At 48.3% G+C, this 20,121-nt stretch overlaps 1 protein-coding gene across 14 annotated transcripts in view; it reads left to right on the top strand.

Annotated features, from left to right (window-relative positions):
• The window catches only part of terb1 (telomere repeat binding bouquet formation protein 1), a 235,388-nt gene that overhangs the window by 78,771 nt on the left and 136,496 nt on the right, over positions 1-20,121 (top strand). The gene's annotated exons all lie outside the window — the stretch shown is intronic.

Below are 20,121 nucleotides of genomic sequence, written 5' to 3'. Positions count from 1 at the left end.
GAATTCCGCACCCTCTATACCCTTCACACTATATTTGGCCCAAACAATATTAGGATAGTTAAAATCCCCTACTATTACTGCCCTATGGTTTTTGGACTTCACAGAAATTTGCCGACATATTTGCTCTTCTATCTCCCTCCCACTGTTTGGGAGTCTATAATAAACACCCAAAGTGATCGCCCCTTTTTTATTTTTCAATTCGACCCATATGGCCTCATTTCATGATCCCTCTAACATATCATCCCTCCTCACCGCTGTAATAGTTTCTTTAATCAATACCATGACCCCCCTTTTTTACCCCCATAAAATCCTGTAACCAGAATATTGAGCTGCCAAACCTGCCCCTCTTTCAGCCATGTCTCTCTAATGGCTATAATGTCATACTCCCAAGTGTCTACCTGTGCTCTTAGCTCATCCACCTTATTCGCTATACTCCTTGCATTAAAGTATATACCATTTAGCACAGGAGGACCTCCTTGATTACTAGTAGTGGGAGCCTTGGCTCATTCCCCCCCCCACTCCCCAGCTCAAAAGAGACATCAGAGCCGATTTTAGCACCTTAATAGGTGTATCAGTGAAATTGGTCGACAAATCAGCAATCAAACCTGGGATCCTCGTGTCTGTGTGAGCCAGTCTTGCATTAGCTAGTGTATTTACTCACTGGGGCATTGGGGAGCAATCCACACCCTCTAAATAAAATGTTAAATAGCATAAATTTCATATCAATGCATTTGTTACTAACATCACTCTGTGACTTCAATCCCATCGCCTTCATTCACTGCGGCTGTTACTAAGCAGATGTTTGTTGAGTTTATTCAATTCTGCCACAATTACAAGAGTGAACAAGGCACTGAACCTCTGGTAATGAGCTCAACATAGTATATAAAAGCAAAATACTGCGGATGCTGGAAATCTGAAGTAGACACAGAAATGTTGGTAATACTCAGTCGGTCAGGCAACGTCTGTGGAGAGAGAAACAGTTGACGTTTCAGGTCGATGACCTTTCGTCAGACATAGCGGGGCCGAAATTCACCGCCGCTCGAAATCGGTCGCACCTACTGCTTTTCTTGTGTTTTCACTGCTGCAGTGGGTGAGGTGGCCTCTTGCGCAAAATTCAGCTCTTTGGCATTTTTTTTCGAGCGGAGCCAAGGTCGGTCATAATGGGGGCGAAAGTGGGGTGGAGAGCAGAAGATCGATCATAAGAGGGGCGGAAGTGGAGGCGGGATAGAATCGCCGCCATTGTCAGTGATCAGCATAGCACTAATGATGTCATGACGCTTGTGTGTCACCACATCTCTCCCCTTAAAGGGGAGAGCCGCTGTGAGCTCTGTGATTATTTTAGTTAGGTCCACTGGGCCACCAGGAAGGTGGGTTTTGGCTGGACCAGTGGCCTGCCACCCAAGAGGCATAATTGTTTGGCTGGCCTGGCAGTTGGCTGGCAAAAAAAATAAGATGTTGGCCGCGGTAGTGCCGCCCTTCCCTTGAATGGCCGCCGCACCGCCATGTCGCACACACAGTGAACACAGTGCACCGACAAAAAAAACTGTTGGGGGCACCGATTGGCAGCCCAAAGATTTTTTCACCTGAACTTTGCTTGCAGTGCAGGAGATCGGCGGTGCACGCTTTGTTGACTCACTTAGGAGGGGTCGGCGGCAGCAGGGCGGAAGTGCAGACCACCGGAAAAAGCACCTCGGAGAATTTCACCAACGGCAGCCATTCGACTTCACCACGTGGCCGCCACATTCCGGCGGTAACAGGCCTTATCGGGAGGCTGAATTTCGGCCTCAGTATATTTTGGTAAAAGGGTGCAAATAGAGATCAAAGTTCAGCCTCAGAAAACCTTAGCTGATTTTGCACTATTTGCGATCCCACCACGCCTCCCCCACCGCCGCACTTTTCTTCTATTTCCTGAAGATGCTGATCCTGATGGGGTACCATTCCTGAAGTACTGGTGCCCCTCCAGTACCTCATCCTAAATTAGCTATTCATGCATGAGCCTGAACAAAGTTTGGGTAGGATGTTTAGCCATTGACACGCCACCTGCGACAGAGATTGTAATTCCTGTATTGGACTGTTCAGTCACCTGAGAACTCACTTTTGGAGTGGAAGCAAGTCTTCCTCGATTTCGAGGGACTGCCTACAATGATGATGATGAGGTCTCCATACCTAAGGAAGGATATACTTGCCTTAGAGGGAGTGCAATGAAGATTCACTAAACTAATTCCTGGGATGAGGGGATTGTCCTATAAGGAGAGATTGAGTAGACTAGGCCTATAGGCCTTAGAGTTTAGAAGAATGAGAGGTGATCTCATTGAAACACGTAAAATTCTTAAAGGGCTTGACAGAGTAGATACTGGGTGAATGTTTCCCCTGGCTGCGGAGTCTAGAACCAGGGGTTCTGCTGCAGACAGTGTGAAGACTAGTTTGTGATCATTTTACATTACCATTAGTTCAAAAATAACAAGTTTAAATCCACTTGAATGCAGAGGAGAACCTCGCTTGTGGATTGCAGCAGATATAGCTACAGCATATTTAAAAAAATACTTCACATATTGTGACCTTCTGAATGCCACCTTACCAATTACAAGTATAAAAATTAGAATAATCCTTGTTTCTACACAGCTAAAAGAGCGTTGTGATTTCAGGTCAGGCAGCATCTGTGGAGAGAGAAACAGAATTATGTTTCAGGTCGATGACCTTGGTCACAGCTTGTTACAGTTTTGACCTAGTAAGGCACAGAAGATGCATCTGGTCAACCTCATCTGGCACTTCTTTCCAAACTCCCCTCAGACATCTCTGGGCCAGTACATAGATGAGCAGGAAACTATATGATGTCTACTCTGCACTGTTACGTTATGTACAGTGTTATCTATGTGACTATGTAATACTTACCACCAGAGGGCGCGACTGTTGGAGTCCTAATGGTCACCTGCACACACGTGCAGGGCCAGTATGAAAGGTTGGCTGCCATGTTGTTTAGGCACTCTGGAGTTGTAATAAAGAAGACTGTCATACTAAGTTTAGCTCACAGTACTCAGCCTCGTGGAGTTCTTCTATACACAACAATTGGCGATGAGTAACAGAATACGAATCTTCACGCAACCATGGCTACCGTTGGAATATTAGAGAGATTCGTAGAGGGTGATGATTGGGAAGCCTTCGTCGAGTGTCTTGACCAGTACTTCGTGGCCAACAAGCTGGAAGGAGACACTAACATGGCCAAGCGCATGGAGGTTCTCCTCACCGTCTGTGGGCCTAAAATACACGGCCACATCAAGAATCGCACCGACAAAACCAACGGAGAAGGAATATACAGAGTTGTGCACGCTGGATCGGGACCACCTCAAGCCGAAGGAGAGTATCCTCATGGCCAGATATCGTTTTTACACGCACCATCGCTCCGGGGGCCAGGACGTGGCGGATTATGTTGCCGACCTGAGACGTCTCACGGGACCTTGCGATTTTGGAGCTGCGTTGGGGCAAATGCTGCGGGACTTTGTCATGCTGGGTGCGGTGTCCCTGCACCGTACTACAAACTCACACGAGGCATGTACTGCAGACACAGTCACTACGTGACCTTATCCTTTATTCCCAGGACCAAGGAAAGCTGACCCTGGGTGGGACCTCCCCTTTTATACCTGGAAACCCAGGTGAGAAGTGTCTCCCACAAGTTTACCCCCTGTGGTCAGGGTGTGCATTTCTAGGGTATAAGTACAGTGTACAGGAGTTGCAGGAAGGTTACAGTTACATGAAGATTACTGTTGCATGATGGTTACATACATGACATCACCTCCCTCCCCCCTTACGTCTTTTAGTTTCAGAGGTTAAGTCTGTCAGGTGGTCGACACTCTCTCGTGGAGCGCCGCAGGTGGGGCTCTGGTGGCTGAGCCTCGGCACGCGTCTCTGTCACCTGAGTTGATTCCGGCCTGTCCGGGCTGGCCGCAGGGACTGTGCCTGCTGTGGATTGTCCTTGTTGCTCGACCACTGGCAGTGGTGTGGGTGACATCTCATGCTCTTCAGGTTCCTCCGTGTCTATGCTGAACCTTTTCATTTCTTGGTCCAAGTGTTTGCGGCATATCTGCCCATTGTTTAGTCTGACCACTATGACTCTATTCCCTTCTTTGCCAATTACTGTGCCCTCAAGCCACTTGGGTCCCAGAGCATGTCTAAGAACAAATACCGGGTCATCCATTTCTATACACCTCCCCCTTGAGTTTCGATAATGGAACTCGGTTTGGGACTGGCGCTTGCCCTCAACAATGTCTGCCAGGGCTGGGTGAATGAGGGACAGCCGCGTTTTAAGTGTGCATTTAATGAGGAGTTCCGCTGGTGGGACTCCCGTGAGTGAGTGCAGGCGGGACCTGTAGGCCAGCAAGAGGCGCGATAGGCGGTACTGAAGGGAGTGTCCTTGGATGCGTAGCATGCCCTGTTTTATGACTTGGACCGCACGTTCCGCCTGGCCATTGGAAGCCGGCTTGAACGCCGCTGTCCGGACGTGTTTGATACATTTGCCCGACATAAACTCCTGGGATTCATGGCTGGTGAAATACGGGCCATTGTCGCTGACCAGGATGTCCGGCAAGCCGTGGGTCGCGAAAACCATACGCAGACTCTCCACTGTGATGGATGTCGTGCACAAGTTTAATATGATGCACTCGATCCATTTCGAGTATGCATCGGCAACGATCAGGAACATTTTCCCATGAACGGGCCAGCATAGTCTACATGAATCTGTGACCATGGCTTGGTGGGCCAGGGCCACGGGCTAAGTGGGGCCTCCCTGGGGGCATTGCCCAGCTGGGCACACGTCATGCACCTGCGAATCCAGTGTTCCAGGTCTGAGTCAATCCCCGGCCACCATACATGTGACCGGGCAATGGCCTTCATTAACACGATGCCAGGATGCTCGCTGTGGAGTTCCCTGATGAACGCTTCCCTGCTTTCTGGGGCATGACTACCCAGCTGCCTCATAGCAGGCAGTCGGCTTGGATGGAGAGCTCATCCATCCATCTCTGAAACGGTCTGACCTCCTCGGGGCACGCCCTGTGTGCGGGCGCCCAATCCCCAGTCAGGACACATTTCTTTATCATGGATAGGAGGGGGTCTCTGTTGGTCCAGAGTTTGACCTGGCGGGCTGTGATGGGGGAGCCTGCGGTGTCAAAAGCCTCAACGGCCATGACCATCTCAGCGCTTTGCTCCGCTGCCCCCTCGGTGGTGGGAGCCTGCTGAGCGCGTCAGCGCAATTTTCGGTGCCTGGCTGGTGCCGTATGGTGTAGTCATACGCAGCCAGCGTGAGGGCCCATCGCTATATGCAAGCTGACGCATTAGCACTGACAGCCTTGCTGTCGGACAACAGGGATGTTAACGGCTTGTGGTCCGTCTCTAGCTCGAACCGTCTACCGAAAAGGTACTGGTGCATCTTTTTCACACCGTAAACACAAGTGAGTGCTTCCTTTTCGACCATGCCGTATCCATGCTCTGCCTGGGAGAGTGACGTGGAGGCATAAGTCACCGGTTGGAGTCGGCCGTCGTCATTACCCTGCTGCAACACACACCCAACCTCATAGGACGATGCATCGCACGGTAAAACCAGTTTTTTTACAGGGGTCATACAAAGTCAACAGTTTGTTAGAACACAGCAGGTTCCTCGCCTTATTGAAAGCCCGTTCTTGACAGTCCCCCCAAAGCCATTCACAAGCTTTACGCAGGAGTATGTGTAACGGCTCCAACAATGTGCTTACGTTGACAGAAAGTTCCCAAAATAGTTCAAAAGTCTCAGGAATGATCGCAACTCCAACGTGTTGCCGGGCCTGGGCGCCCGGCGGATCGCCTCCATTTTTGATTCAGTGGGGCGGATCCCGTCTGTGGCAACCCTCCTGCCCAAAAACTCGACCTCTGGGGCCAAAAACACACACTTGGCCTTTTGCAGCCGCAAGCCTACCCGGTCCAGTCGTCGTAGCACCTCCTCCAGGTTGTGGAGGTGTTTCTCGGTGTCTCGACCCGTTATAAGGATACGTCTTGGAACACGATTGTTCCAGGAATGGATTTGAGCAAGCTTTCCATGTTCCGCTGAAAGATAGCTGCCGCCGAACAAATGCCAAACGGACACCTGTTGTAGATAAATAATCCCTTGTGCGTCGTGATGGTGGTCAGAAGCTTGGATTCTTCAGCCAGTTCCTGAGTCATGTAGGCCGAAGTGAGGTCCAGCTTCGTGAACAGCTTGCCACCTGCCAGCAAAAAGATTCTCCGCTCTTGGGAGCGGGTATTGGTCTTGCAGCGACACTCGGTTGATGGTGGCTTTGTAGTCGCCACAAATCCTGACCGAGCCATCTGCTTTAAGGACAGGAATGATGGGACTTGCCCAGTCGCTGAATTCAACAGCCAAAAGTATGCCCTCTCTGAGCAGCCTGTCCAATTCACTTTCATTTTTCTCACGCATCACATACGACACCGCTCTGGCTTTGTGGTGCACTGGTCTGGCGTCCGGAGTGATGCTTTTCACTACTTTAGTGCCCTTGAATGTTCCGACACCGGGTTGAAATAGTGACCCGAATTTTTGTAGGACCTGTGAGCATGAACTTGGCTCCACAGATGAAATGGCATGCACATCCCCCCATTTCCAATTCATCTCAGTTAGCCAACTCCTTCCCAAGAGTGCGGGGCCATTTCCCGGGACGATCCAGAGTGGCAGCTGGTTCTGTGATCCATTATGTGTTACCACCAAGTTTGCACTGCCTAGCACTGGGATGAGTTCTTTGGTGTACGTCCGTAGCTGCGTGTCAATGCGTTCCAGTTTGGGCCAGCTAGCTCTGTGTGGCCATTGTCTCTCAAATTGTTGGGCGCTCATAAGTGACTGGCTAGCTCCCGTATCCAGCTCCATGCGCACCGGGGATGCCATTCAATAAAACTTTCATCATCATGGGTGGCGTTTTAGTGTATGAGCTGTGGACATCAGCCACGTGAACCCGCTGAACTTCAGCATCCATGGCTTTTCCCCAGGCATCATCCTGCAATGCAGACCCCTCGTCTGGTTCCTCTGTCCCGCAGATTAGCCTCGCCACAGCCTTTTTGCACATCCTGGCTAAATGTCCACTGACGTTACAAATCCTACAGGTTATTGCTGGAACCTGCAGCTTATCGCAGTATGTCTACCCCCGCATCTCCAGCATGAGTTGAGATTGTTGTTAACAAAGGGACTGTTACCAGGCATTCCTCTCTGATTGCCCATTTGGTTGTTTATAAGCACTCTGATGATGGGTGTTAATGGTCCCATCGCGGGATGTATTGTTCCTCGTGATGGCGTGAATTGCCGATCCCCTTTCCATTGTTCCCGTTGCAGGCCCACCCTAGAGTCTGTTGCTGCCTGGGCGGTTTCGAAATGCCCTTGCCTGCCTGCGGGGTCCCTAGCCACGTTCACAATGTTAACTCCCTGGTCCATCACCACATTGGGACCAGGGCTGCGCGCGTAAATTAGCTTGGTCTCCTCTTCGCCTGCCATGAAGGTCTGAGCTATCAATGCTGCCCCTTCTAAAATCAAGTCCTTGGCCTCTATGAGCTTCCTGAAAATCCCGACATGATTAATGCCCTCAGTGAAAAAGTCCCTTAACATCTCCCCCCCTGCAGGCGTCTGTGAACTTACAGAGACTGGCCAAGCGCCGCAGGTCCGCAACGAAGTCCGAGATGTATTGTCCCTCCTGACGCCGGTGTGTGTAGAACTGGTGCGGGGCCATGTGTATGCTACTTGCCGGCTTGAGATGCTCACTGATCAGCTGGCTGAGCTCTTCAAAGGACTTGTCCGCTGGCTTTTGGGGTGCGAGCAGGTCTTTCATCAGCGCATACATCTGTGGTCCGCAGCTGGCCAGTAGATGCGCCCTCCGCTTGTCAGCCGCTGTCGCTCCCAGCCAGTCCTTTGTGACAAAGCTCTGCTGGAGTCTTTCCACAAAGTCGTCCCAATCCTCACCCACACAGTAATGTTCCTCTGTGCTACCGGTGGCCATCCTCGTGGTTCGGTGATTCCCGTTTCTCGTCGCCAAATGTGGTGTCCCTGCACCGTACTACAAACTCACACGAGCCATGTACTGCAGACACAGTCACTACGTGACCTTAACCTTTATTCCCAGGGCCAAGGAGAGCTGACCCTGGGTGGGGCCTCCTCTTTTATACCTGGAAACTCAGGTGAGGACTGTCTCCCACAAGTTCACCCCCTGTGGTCAGGGTGTGCATTTCTAGGGTATAAGTAGTTGCATGAAGGTTACAGTTACATGAAGATTACCGTTGCATGACGGTTACATACATGACACTGGGCACCAGCCATGAGGTCATTCTTTGAAAGCTGCTGGCTGCCGAAACCCTAGACCTGAGCAGGGCCATCGCGATCGTCCAGGCATTCATGGCCACAGACGATAACACCAAACAGATATCTTCTCAACATCGAAGCTCACCAGCAAGTACTGTGCATAAAATGACGTTGCTAGCAGGCAGAACTGCATATGGCACGGCCTATACGTCTACGGCTGCAAGACCTGTGATGACTCAGAGTCCGCCATCGGGACTGAATGTGAATCCATTAGCACCATGTTGGCGCTGCGGGGATAATCATTGGGCCCATCAATGTCAATTCAAGCATTATGTGTGCAAAGGCTGCAATGATGGGGCACCTCCAGCGAACATGCAAACGTGCTGCGACATACTACGTGGCAGAGGATGATCGATCCGGCGCGGATCACGCAGCACAGGCAACTCAACATACCTTCACCATCAAAAGCCCTCCTATAATGCTGAAAGTCAAATTAAATGAAGTTCCAGTATCCATGGAGTTGGACACGGGTGCAAGTCAGTCAATAATGAGCCAGAAGGCTTTCGAGAAACTGGGGCAATAAAGCACAAAGGTCCAAACTGAGCCCGATTAATGCAAAGCTGCATACCTATGCCAAAGAGCTCATACCAGTCATTGGAAGTGTGGCAGTGAAGGTATCGTATGATGGAACTGTGCATGACCTATCGTTGTGGATTGTTCCAGGCAATGGCCCAACGCTGTTCGGCAGAAGCTGGCTAGAAAAGATTAGATGGAATTGGAACGACATCAAAGCACCATCTTCAGTGGATGACGCCTCGTGTGCTCAAGTGCTGAGCAAGTTTCCCTCGCTATTCGAACCAGGCATCGGCAACTTCACAGGCGCCAAGGTACAGATCCATCTAGGCCCCGATGCACGGCCAATCCATCACAAGGCTCGGGCGGTTCCGTACATGAAGAGGGAGAAAATCGAGATCGAACTGGACAGACTCCAACACGAAGGAATCATACCGCCATTCGAGTTCAATGAGTGGGCCAGTCCAATTGTTCCGGTGTTGAAAAGCGATGGCACGGTCAGAATCTGTGGAGACTACAAGGTAACGATTAACCGAGTCTCACTACAGGACCAGTACCCGCTGCCCAAGGCGGATGACCTGTTCGCAACGTTATCGGGGAGGAATTCGTTCATCAAGTTGGACCTAACCTCCGCCTACATTACACAGGAGCTGGCTGAATCTCCGAAAAGACTGATGTGCATCAACACACACAAAGGGCTGTTTACAGGTCAACACATAGGTGCCCTTTCGGGATTCGCTCGGCTGCAGCCATTTCCCAGAGAAACATGGAGAGTTTGCTGAAATCTGTTCCTTGTACCGTTGTGTTTCAAGACGACATTCTGATCACTGGTCGTGACACCATCGAACATCTACACAACCTGGAAGAGGTTCTAAGTCGCCTTGACAGAGTGGGACTCAGGCTGAAAGGCTCGAAGTGTGTTTTCCTGGCGCCAGAAGTCGAATTTTTGGGGAGAAAGATTGCAGCAGACGGCATCAGGCCCACGGACTCAACGACAGAGGCCATCAAGAATGCACCCAGACCACAGAATGTGACGGAGCTACGTTCATTCCTGGGACTCCTCAACTATTTCGGTAACTTTCTACCCGAGTTGAGCACGTTGTTAGAGCCTTTGCGCATGTTGCCACGTAAGGGTGACGACTGAGTTTGGGGCAAATCTCAAGAAACAGCCTTTGAGAAGACCAGGAACCTGCTATGTTCAAATAAGTTAGTTGTACACTATGACCCATGTAAACATTTAGTGCTAGCTTGTGACACCTCACCGTATGGGGCCGGCTGTGTGTTACAGCAAGCCAATGTATCGGGCAACCTCCAACCAGTTGCATACGCGTCTAGAAGTCTGTCTAAGGCTGAGAGAGCCTATAGTTTGATCGAGAAAGAGGCGTTAGCATGTGTATATGGGGTTAAGAAAATGCACCAATACCTATTTGGACTTCGGTTTGAGCTTGAACCTAACCACAAGCTGCTCATTTCGCTGTTTTCAGAGAGCAAAGGTATAAATACCAATGCTTCGTCCTGCATCCAAAGATGGGCACTAACATTATCCGCTTATGACTATGTTATCCGCCACAGACCAGGCACTGAAAACTGTGCCGATGCTCTCAGCCATCTACCATTACCCACCACTGGGGTTGAAATGGCGCAGCCCACACACTTGCTACTGGTCATGGATGCTTTTGAGAGTGAGGGGTCACCCGTCACAGCTCGCCAGATCAGGACCTGGACCAGCCAGGATCCTGTGCTATCATTAGTAAAGAGTTGTGTCCTCACTGGGAATTGGTCGGCCATTTCTGGGGAAATGCAAGATGAAATTAAGCAGTTTCACCGACGCAAAGATGAAATGTCCATCCAGTCGGATTGTCTCTTATGGGTAATCGCGTGGTTTTGTCAAAAAAAGGCACGGAAACATTTATATGCGACCTACACAGTACCCACCCAGGCATTGTCATGATGAAAGCAATTGTCAGGTCGCACGTTTGGTAGCCCGGTATTGACTCGGACTTGGAGTCATGCGTGCATCAGTGCAACACTTGCTCGCAACTGAGCAATACACCAAGGGAGGTGCCACTGAGTCTGTGGTCATGGCCCTCCAAACCGTTGTCCAGGAAAGATGTTTTTAGTAGTTGTGGACGCTTACTCCAAATGGATTGAATGCATAATCATGTCATCCAACACGTCCACAGCCACCATTGAAAGCCTCCGGGCCATGTTCGCCATCCATAGTTTGCCCGACGTCCTTGTCAGCGACAATGGACCGTGTTTCGCCAGCTCGGAATTCAACAAGTTTATGACCTGCAATGGCATCAAGCATGTCAGGTCTGCTCCGTTTAAGCTCGCGTCTAACGGTCAAGTGGAGCGGGCAGTCCAAACAATCAAGCAGAGCATGAAATGTGTTACGGACGGCTCCCTGCAGACCCGCTTGTCTCGCATTCTGCTCCGTTACCGGACACGACCCCACTCGCTCACCAAGGTTCCCCCGGCAGAATTGTTCATGAAGAGAGCCCTCAAAACCAGGGTCTCACTAGTCCACCCAGATCTTAATGATCACGTGAAAACCCGGCGACACCGACAGAACATGTACTACGATCGAGTGGCTGTTTCACGTGACATTGATGTTAACAACCCTGTGTTTGTCCTGAATTACGGTCATGGTCCCAAGTGGGCTGCTGGTACTGTTTTGGCCAAGGAAGGGAATAGGGTGTTTATAATCAAACTGTTAAATGGCCAAACGTACAGAAAGCATTTAGATCAGACCAAATTACGATTTACTGACAACTAGGAATAACTTGAAGAGGACATCACCATCGACGATCCACCAACACATACCCAACCAGCAATCAACCTCACTGTCAATCACAAGGATAACCCACTGTTTCTGACAGTCCGGTCAGACCAGCCGCGGTGCAGTGCAGCAATGGTCCAGCCAACTCACATACGGCAGGGTTTGAACTTGACGATCAACCAGGGAGCGAAGGGCTCTGGATCGCCTCAACTTGTAAATAACTTGTACTGAAGACTTTGGGGGGGAGTGATGTTATGTATGTAACTATGTAATACTTGCCACCAGAGGGCGCGACTGTTGGAGTCCTAATGGTCACCTGCACACACGTGCAGGGCCAGTATAAAAGGTTGGCTGCCATGTTGTTTAGGCACTCGAGTTGTAATAAAGAAGACTAAGGTCACACTAAGTTTAGCTCACAGTACTCTGCCTCGTGGAGGTCTTCTATACACAACATACAAAATTCAAAAACATTTTCCCCTCCCAAAGCAACTTCCAGTTGTCTTGAGGTATTATTTTCAGATTTGTGCATTACAAGTCCAAAAGAAAATTGAAAATGGGGAGTTTTCCCAGATCCCAGCCGGATCTCCAGGTTTCACAGGCTCCTTGCAATCTTATTAATAAGCATTGGAATCTTCTCACAGCAATGCGTAATGTGTCTTTTTAAAATAATTTTTAAACCACTTCTGGTAGGATCTCTGATCTCCTTGGTAACATTTAGAGAGTCAAGTCCGCAATGGCTGAGTGGGCAAATACATTAGCTGCCTCCTCTGGTAGCTCAGTTGGCGAAGGTAGTGTGTAACTGGGTCAATAAAGACCTATAGGTCTGCTCCGAGTTAGCTGATTACAGTAAGGGCAGAAGTTGGAATGTTGCAGTTGGTCTCACAAACCACTGCTGCAAAATGAAAAGGGGGGCAATAAAAGACTAGCGGAAAAAAAGTCAAATATCCAAGCTGAGATGGAAAAATCATGGATTTGATTTTTTTTTAAATGTATTCACCGTATGTGGGCATCGTTGGCAAGACTGGCATTTATTGCCCACCACAATCGCCGTTGAGAAAGTGGTGATGAGCCACCTTCTTGAACTGCTGCAGTCCGTGTGGTGAAGGTGAAGTGCTGTTAGGGAGGGAGTTCCAGGATTTTGACCCAGTGACGATGAAGGAACGGCGATATATTTCCAAGTCAGGATGGTGTGTGTGACTTGGAGGTCCTGGTGTTCCCATGTTCCTGCTGCCCTTATTCTTCTAGGTTGTAAGGGTCGCGAGTTTGGGAGGTGCTGTCGAAGAAGTCTTGGCAAGTTGCTATAGTGCATCTTGTAGATGGTGCACACTACAGCCCGGTGCGCCGGTGGTACAGGGAGTGAATGTTGAAGATGGTGGATGGGGTGCCAGTCATGCGGGCTGCTTTGTCCTGGATGGTGTCGAGCTTCTTGAATGTTAGAGCTGCACTCATCCAGGCAAGTGGAGAGTATTCCATCACACTCCTGACTTGTGCCTTATAGATGATAGAAAGGCTTTGGGGAATCAGGAGGTGAGACACTCGTCGCAGAATACCCAGCCTCTGACATGCTCTTGATGCCACAGTATTTATGTGGCTGGTCCAGTTAAGATTCTCCAGGATGTTGATGGTGGGGGATTCGGCGATGGTAATGCAATTGGATGTCATGGGGAGGTGGTTATATTGTCTCTTGTTGGAGATGGTCATTGCCTGGCAAAAGTATTAGCAGAATCTGTATGGCCTTGAGTTGATGCTGTGTGAAGTTTGGCATGTGAATACTTAATACATTTATATGAAATACCTTTTGCTATTTAAAAATAGTATTAGTCAGTTTAAAATAAATGGGTTAATATTTCCGTTAAAATAGTGGATGAATGTTGACATATCAGTATTCACACAGCATAATATCAAAGCCTGCATGCTTTATTATAATGATGCTACAAATTTGTAAATATATTATAAATTTAATTTGGTAGTGAAAGAGTAAATTAGCTAAAACTTAAGTGGAAATGATTAAGGAAATTGCATTATGGGTATGTTCCCTGCTGTCGGAAATTGATGAGTTTCAATTGCCAAGAAATGCTGTTTGTGCACAAAACAAAACAGTGTGAATGTGAACATATAAATCACTTGTCCGAAAAAAGCACAGCTTAGTAGATTTCACTTCCATGATGTGGACAGTGAGCAATTTTAATTTAGTAAATGATTTAACTGGATCTCATTATGTTATAAGATGTGCTGTCGAGGCATAACATTTCCCCCCTAATGTTTGTACTAAAGAGGCAAGGGGGCCGAAATTGCCTCTTTCCTTAGGCCTGTTACCACTGCAAATCGACGGCCATGCTGTGGAGTGGAATGGCTGTCCGAGTTGCCCCGGCGGTGCCCCGATCCTACCCTTACTGCTCTGCTGCTGCCGATTGGTGTTAAGCATGTCATCACCATACGCAACACCGATCTAATCCCCCCCAATGGCGACATTCACTTCGGAAAGTCTTCGGCCAAAACAAGCTTTCCCCCGGTGGTCCAGTGACGCTGTGGCCTTCTGCAGCAGCGGTGCGGCTTCACTTAAAGGAGCGGGCTCGCTGCCGCCATCGTTTTTTTTTGTCGTGCCGACTGCCATGCCGGCCCAACAATTATGCCCCCGGGTTTGGCCGGGCTGCCAGTAGGCAGCCTGGCACCCCCTCTTGGGTGCCAGGCAGCTGGCCCAGCAGAAACCCTCACTGGTGGCCCAGTGGGCCAAAGTTTAAAAATTGCGAAGGCTTTCCCCTTTAAGTGAAGGGGAGAGCCGTGGTGATGCGGCGCCGTGATGACGTCATCGCGGTGGTCGCTCCGCTCTGCCCCCCAACTTCTGCCCCTCAGTTCCTGTCACCGCTGCGTCTTTGCCCCTCAGGTGTAGTCACCGCCCCCATTGACACCGACTTCCGGACAAAACAAACCAAACAAACGCAGCTACGGTAAAAAACACCGAAATGGGGTGGGAGCATTTCTACCCCAAGGATTCTTCCACTCACTACCCTAGAATCCCACCCAAGTGGCCATTCCTCAAGTGTGAGCCTAGATAGTGAGTGTGGGCAGACTATTTCACCACAAAGGCATCACAGTTAAGCCCAATCTTACATTCATCTATTGTGTGCTGTGGGTCTGTTAATAGCACTCTTGCCTCTGAGTCAGTTGTTTGTAGGTTCAAGTCTCACTTCAGAGACTCGAGCAGAAAAATCTAGGCTGACACTCCAGTGCAGTGCTGAGGGAGTGCTGCACTGTCAGAGGTGCCATCTTTTGGATGAGACGTTCAACCGAGGGCCCATCTGCCTTCTCAGGTGGACGTGAAAGATACCATGGCACTATTTCGAAGAAGAGCAGGAGAGTTGTACCCAGTGTCCTCAATCTCTCAATCAACATCACATTATCTGGTCATTATCACGTTGCTGTTCGTGGGAGCTTGCTGTGCTCAAAATGACTTCCGCATTTCCTACAGTACAACAGTAACTACACTTCAAAAATACATCATTAGCTGTAAAGCGTTTTGGGATGCCTTGAGGGCCTGAAAGTCGCTGTCCAGCTTTTTGTCACTTGATCGCAAACATCATTTTTTTCCCCCCTCTTTCTCTCTCACCCAGATGTTTTCAAGCCTTCTGTAGCCTCAGCTGAGAGCAGCTAACTTGACAAAGTCTGGGATTTGAACCTGGGATATCCTGCTCTGTATGATCTAGTTTTACATTAGGAAGTACCTTTACACACGAGTTACTGGGGCATCCGCTATTACATTTTATTGTCTTTTCCCACAGAAGCAAAAGTTGAACAGTAGTGATCTGACGCATTTTTTAAAACTTTTTTACTCCTATGATTTTATCTTCTACTCTCACAACTGCCTCAATGTTCTTAATTTTCCTTGACCAGGAGGACAGGCAGGTGATCTGCATCCATGCATCTGCCAATATTGATGTGTATTGATGTGACCAGAGTAAGTGCCTCATCATCATCATAGGCAGTCCCTCAAAATCGAGGAAGACTTGCTTCCACTCTAAAAGTGAGTTCTCAGGTGACTGTACAGTCCAATACGGGAATTACAGTCTCTGTCACAGGTGGGACAGACTGTGGTTGAAGGAAAGGGTGGGTGGGGAGTTTGGTTTGCCGCACGCTCCTTCTGTTGTCTGCGCTTGATTTCTGCATGCTCTCGGCGACGAGACTCGAGGTGCTCAGCGCTCTCCCGGATGCTCTTCCTCCACTTCGGGCAGTATTGGACCAGGGATTCCCAGGCAGGTGGGGATGTTGCATTTTATCAAGGAGGCTTTGAGGGTGTCCTTGAAACGTTTCCTCTGCTCACCTGGGGCTCGCTTGCCGTGTAGGAGTTCCGACTAGAGCGCTTGCTTTGGGAGTCTCGTGTTGGGCATGCGGACAAGTGCCTAGCCTCTTAATAGATGTCTGCTTCAGATCACCTAATTGGACATCACAGTTGGAAACATTTGACCAACTACATAATGGTGTTGCAATCATAGAATTATGGAAATTTACAGCACAAAAGGAGGCCATTCGGCCCATCATGTCCACGCCAGCCGACGAGGAGCTATCCAGCCCAATCCCACCTTCCAGTTCTTGGTCCGTAGCCCTGTAGGTTACGGCACTTCAGGTGCATATCCAAGTACTTTTTAAATGTGGTGAGAGTTTCTGCCTCTACCACCCTTTCAGGCAGTGAGTTCCAGACCCCCACCACTCTCTGGGTGAAAAAAGCTCTCCTTAGCCCCCTAATCCTTCTACCAATTACTTTAAATCTATGCCCTCTGGTTATTGACCTGTCTGCTAAGGGAAATAGGTCCTTCCTATCCACTCTATCTAGGCCCCTCATAATTTTATACACCTCAATTAGAACTTAAAATTCTCCAATCCAGGCTGCACCAGAATGCTTTGTCATTTGAAAAGCAGTAGTTTTTAAAAAACTTATGAATTAAGTTGGGAGCAGCAGTAAAACAAAGTGGTCATTGTTTATCATCAATCAAAAAAAATCAAATAGGCAGTCCCTCGGAATAGAGGAAGACTTGCTTCCACTCTTAAAATGAGTCCTTAGGTGGCTGAACAGTCCAATACGAGAGCCACAGTCCCTGACACAAGTGGGATAGTCGTTGAGGGAGGGACAGGTTTGCCGCACGCTCCTTCCGCTGCCTGCGCTTGATTTCTGCATGTGCTCGGCGATGAGATTCAAGGTGCTCAGCGCCCTCCCGGATGCACTTCATCCACTTCGGGCGATCTTTGGCCAGGGACTCCCCGGTGTTAGTAGGGATGTTGCACTTTTTCAGGGAGGCTTTGAGGGTGTCCCTGTAACGTTTCCTCTGCCCACCTTTGGCTCGTTTGCCATGAAGGAGTTCCGAGTAGAGCGCTTGTTTTGGGAGTCTCGTGTCTGGCATGCGAACGATGCGGCCTGCCCAGCGGAGCTGATCAAGTATGGTCAGTGCTTCAATGCTGGGGATGTTGGCCTGGTTGAGGACGCTAATTAATGTTGGTTCGTCTGTATTCCCAGGGGATTTGTAGGATCTTGCAGAGGCATCGTTGTGGGTATTTCTCCAGCGACTTGAGATATCTACTGTTCATGGTCCATGTCTCTGAGCCATACAGGAGGGCGGGTATTACTACAGCCCTGTAGACCATGAGCTTGGTGGCAGTTTTGAGGACCTGATCTTCAAACACTCTTCTTCAGGTGGCCGAAGGCTGCACTGGCACACTGGAAGCAGTGTTGAATCTCGTTGTCAATGTTTCTCCTGTTGATAAAAGGTCCCGAGATATGGGAAATGGTCCACGTTGTCCAGGGCCGCGCCGTGGATCTTGATGACTGGGGGCAGTGCTGTGCGGCAAAGACAGGCTGGTGGAGGACCTTTGTCTTACGGATGTTTAGCGTAAGGCCCATGCTTTCGTACGCCTCAGTGAATATGTCGACTATGTCCAGGAGTTCAGCCTCTGTATGTGCACAGACGCAGGCGTTGTCTGCGTACTGTAGCTCGACGACAGAGGTTGGGGTGGTCTTGGACCTGGCCTGGCCTGGGGAAACAAAGTGGTCAGTGTTTATAATATCCTTTTGGCCACCAAATATCATTCTGGCTGGTGAAGTTTAACTGTTTGTACAGAGTTCTTCAATCTCGACACGCAACAAGGTTTTGGTCTTGGCTCAGTGGTAGCACTCTCACCTCTGAGTCAGAAGGTTGTGATTTCAAGCTCCACTCCAGAGACATGAGTACATCATCTTGGCTGGCACTTCAGTGCAGTACTGAGGGAGTACTGCATTGTCGGAGGTGCCATCTTTCAGTTAAACCAAGCCCCTTTCTGCCCTCTGTAAAAGATGTAAAAGATCCCATGGCACTATTTTCAAAAAGAACAAGGGAGATCGCCCCAGTGTCCTGGTGAATATTTATCCCTCAACCTACATGTAAAACAAATGATCTGTTCATTTATTTCATTTTTGTTGTGGGAGCTTCCTGTAGGCGAATTGGTAACTGCATTTCCTGCAATATAACAATGACTACACTTTAAAAATACTTTACTGGCTGTAAAGCATTTGGAGATGTCCTGAGGTCGTGTATGCTGCTATATAAATGTAAGTCTGCCTTTTCTTTCAAAATGGTAGAAAGATACGAACATATGAAAGCTTGCAATGAAAAATGACATCCACCCCATCAAACCCTGTTATTCCACAGTCCCCATGGATAATCTCTCGCTCCACTTTGCCATCACCTCCTGTGATACCGTTCTTGCCCACTTCATAGATGTTGAGCTCTATATACCTACTGCACAGAGTCTCGGAGTTTCCCATCCCTAAAGTACTCCTTCGCATGTTGTCCCAATCTTTTCTGTCTACTCCATTATCTGATCCTCCCTTGCTGTGTATGTTGACTACCTTTCTTCCTATTGTATTTTACAGAGTGTAGTCAGTTGGAGCTAAAGCTAATATTCTTCTGCTTAAGTGACATGACACTCCAACACTTAATGGATGTGTACTAAAGTAGGCTATTCTGCAGACCAAGGATAGCCCAAATCATGTACGCCATATAAGTCAAAAGTATTTAACATCAAAAGTATTTAACTCAACCATCGGTAGCCATGCCTTCAGCTACCTGGGTCCTAAGCTCTGGAACTCCCTCCCTACACTTCTCCACGCCTCTACCTCTCTTTCCTCCTTTAATACGCTCCTTAAAACCTAACTCTTGGACCAAGTCTGTCCTAATATCTCCTTATGTGGCTCGGTGTCAAATTTATTTGTTTTGTCTTATAACACTCCTGTCAAGTGCCTTGGGACGTTTTACTACATTAAAGGCACTATATAAATACAAGTTGTATCGGAAAAGCAAACATGTGCTGATCACAGTAATAAATGATAAATGTTTAAAATCAAGCAGCACTATGTTACTAATACAAAAGCAAAATAATGCGGATGCTGGAATCTGAAATAAAAACAGAAAATGCTGGAAATCTCAGCGGGTCGGGCAGCATCTGTGGAGAGAAAGCAGAGTTAACGTTTCGGGTCGATGACCCTTCGTCATTACCATTTGAATTTGGGCCATCATCCCTTTTGTCTCTCTAATCTCTCCTGTCTTCCAACCTATCACAGACCTTCCCTTTTGTACTTTCTTCCCTTCCCTCTTTCAGTGCTTGTTAAGAATCCGTTCTTTCTGAACACTCCCAGTTCGGATGAAGGGTCATCGACCCGAAACGTTAACTCTGCTTTCTCGCCACAGATGCTGCCTGACCTGAGATTTCCAGCATTTTCTATTTTTATTTCAGCAATATGTTACTGTTGGAACAGTTTCCTTAATGCACTATGTAACAAAATCATAAACCATTTAGGTGCATTTACAATTGTGCTATACTCTACATAATGCTGAGAAAATCTTCCTCAAACAAACCCAGAAATTGTTGGAAGTCCTTAGCAGATTGATTGTCATCTATGAAGAGAACAGATAAATTAACATTTTGAGTGTAATCCATCATCATAATTGAAAAAATGAAGAAGCATTTAAATAGAATCAGTATAAAAGGGATAGGAAGGCTAAAAATACACAGAGAAGAAGTAACAATGAAGGTGAACTGGATAAAAGAGACAAACAGAAATTACGATGATGAGGGGAATAACACTCCTTCAAGGCTGGCGTTCCTGGAAGAAAAGTAGCAGCGAATTAAACAATGTCAATGAAAGCATTTTCTGTTATTGTTTCAGATTTCCAACATTTGAAAATCGTCTTCATTTATTTTTTTTCTTTTAATTGTGTGGAAATTATTACTCAATTGGGAAGTGCAGTGAGATAGAGTGGAGAGAGGCTGGATGAGTGCTTTGGGCTCCTGAAAATTTTGCCGGGCAACCAAATCTTCCAGTGAGATAGGTTCAAACAGATGTGTGTGACTTGGATTAAAGAGGAATGATTTGCTTCTAATCAGGCCTGTGATTGCTACATGGAACCAAGACGTCGAAGGCCCCAAGTTTGATCCCGTGGCCTGA

This window comes from Pristiophorus japonicus, chromosome 13 (genome assembly GCF_044704955.1).
Source record: "Pristiophorus japonicus isolate sPriJap1 chromosome 13, sPriJap1.hap1, whole genome shotgun sequence".
Taxonomy (NCBI): domain Eukaryota; kingdom Metazoa; phylum Chordata; class Chondrichthyes; family Pristiophoridae; genus Pristiophorus; species Pristiophorus japonicus.
The sequence above is the reverse complement of the archived record's forward strand: the minus strand, read 5'-3'. Positions and strand labels throughout refer to the sequence as shown.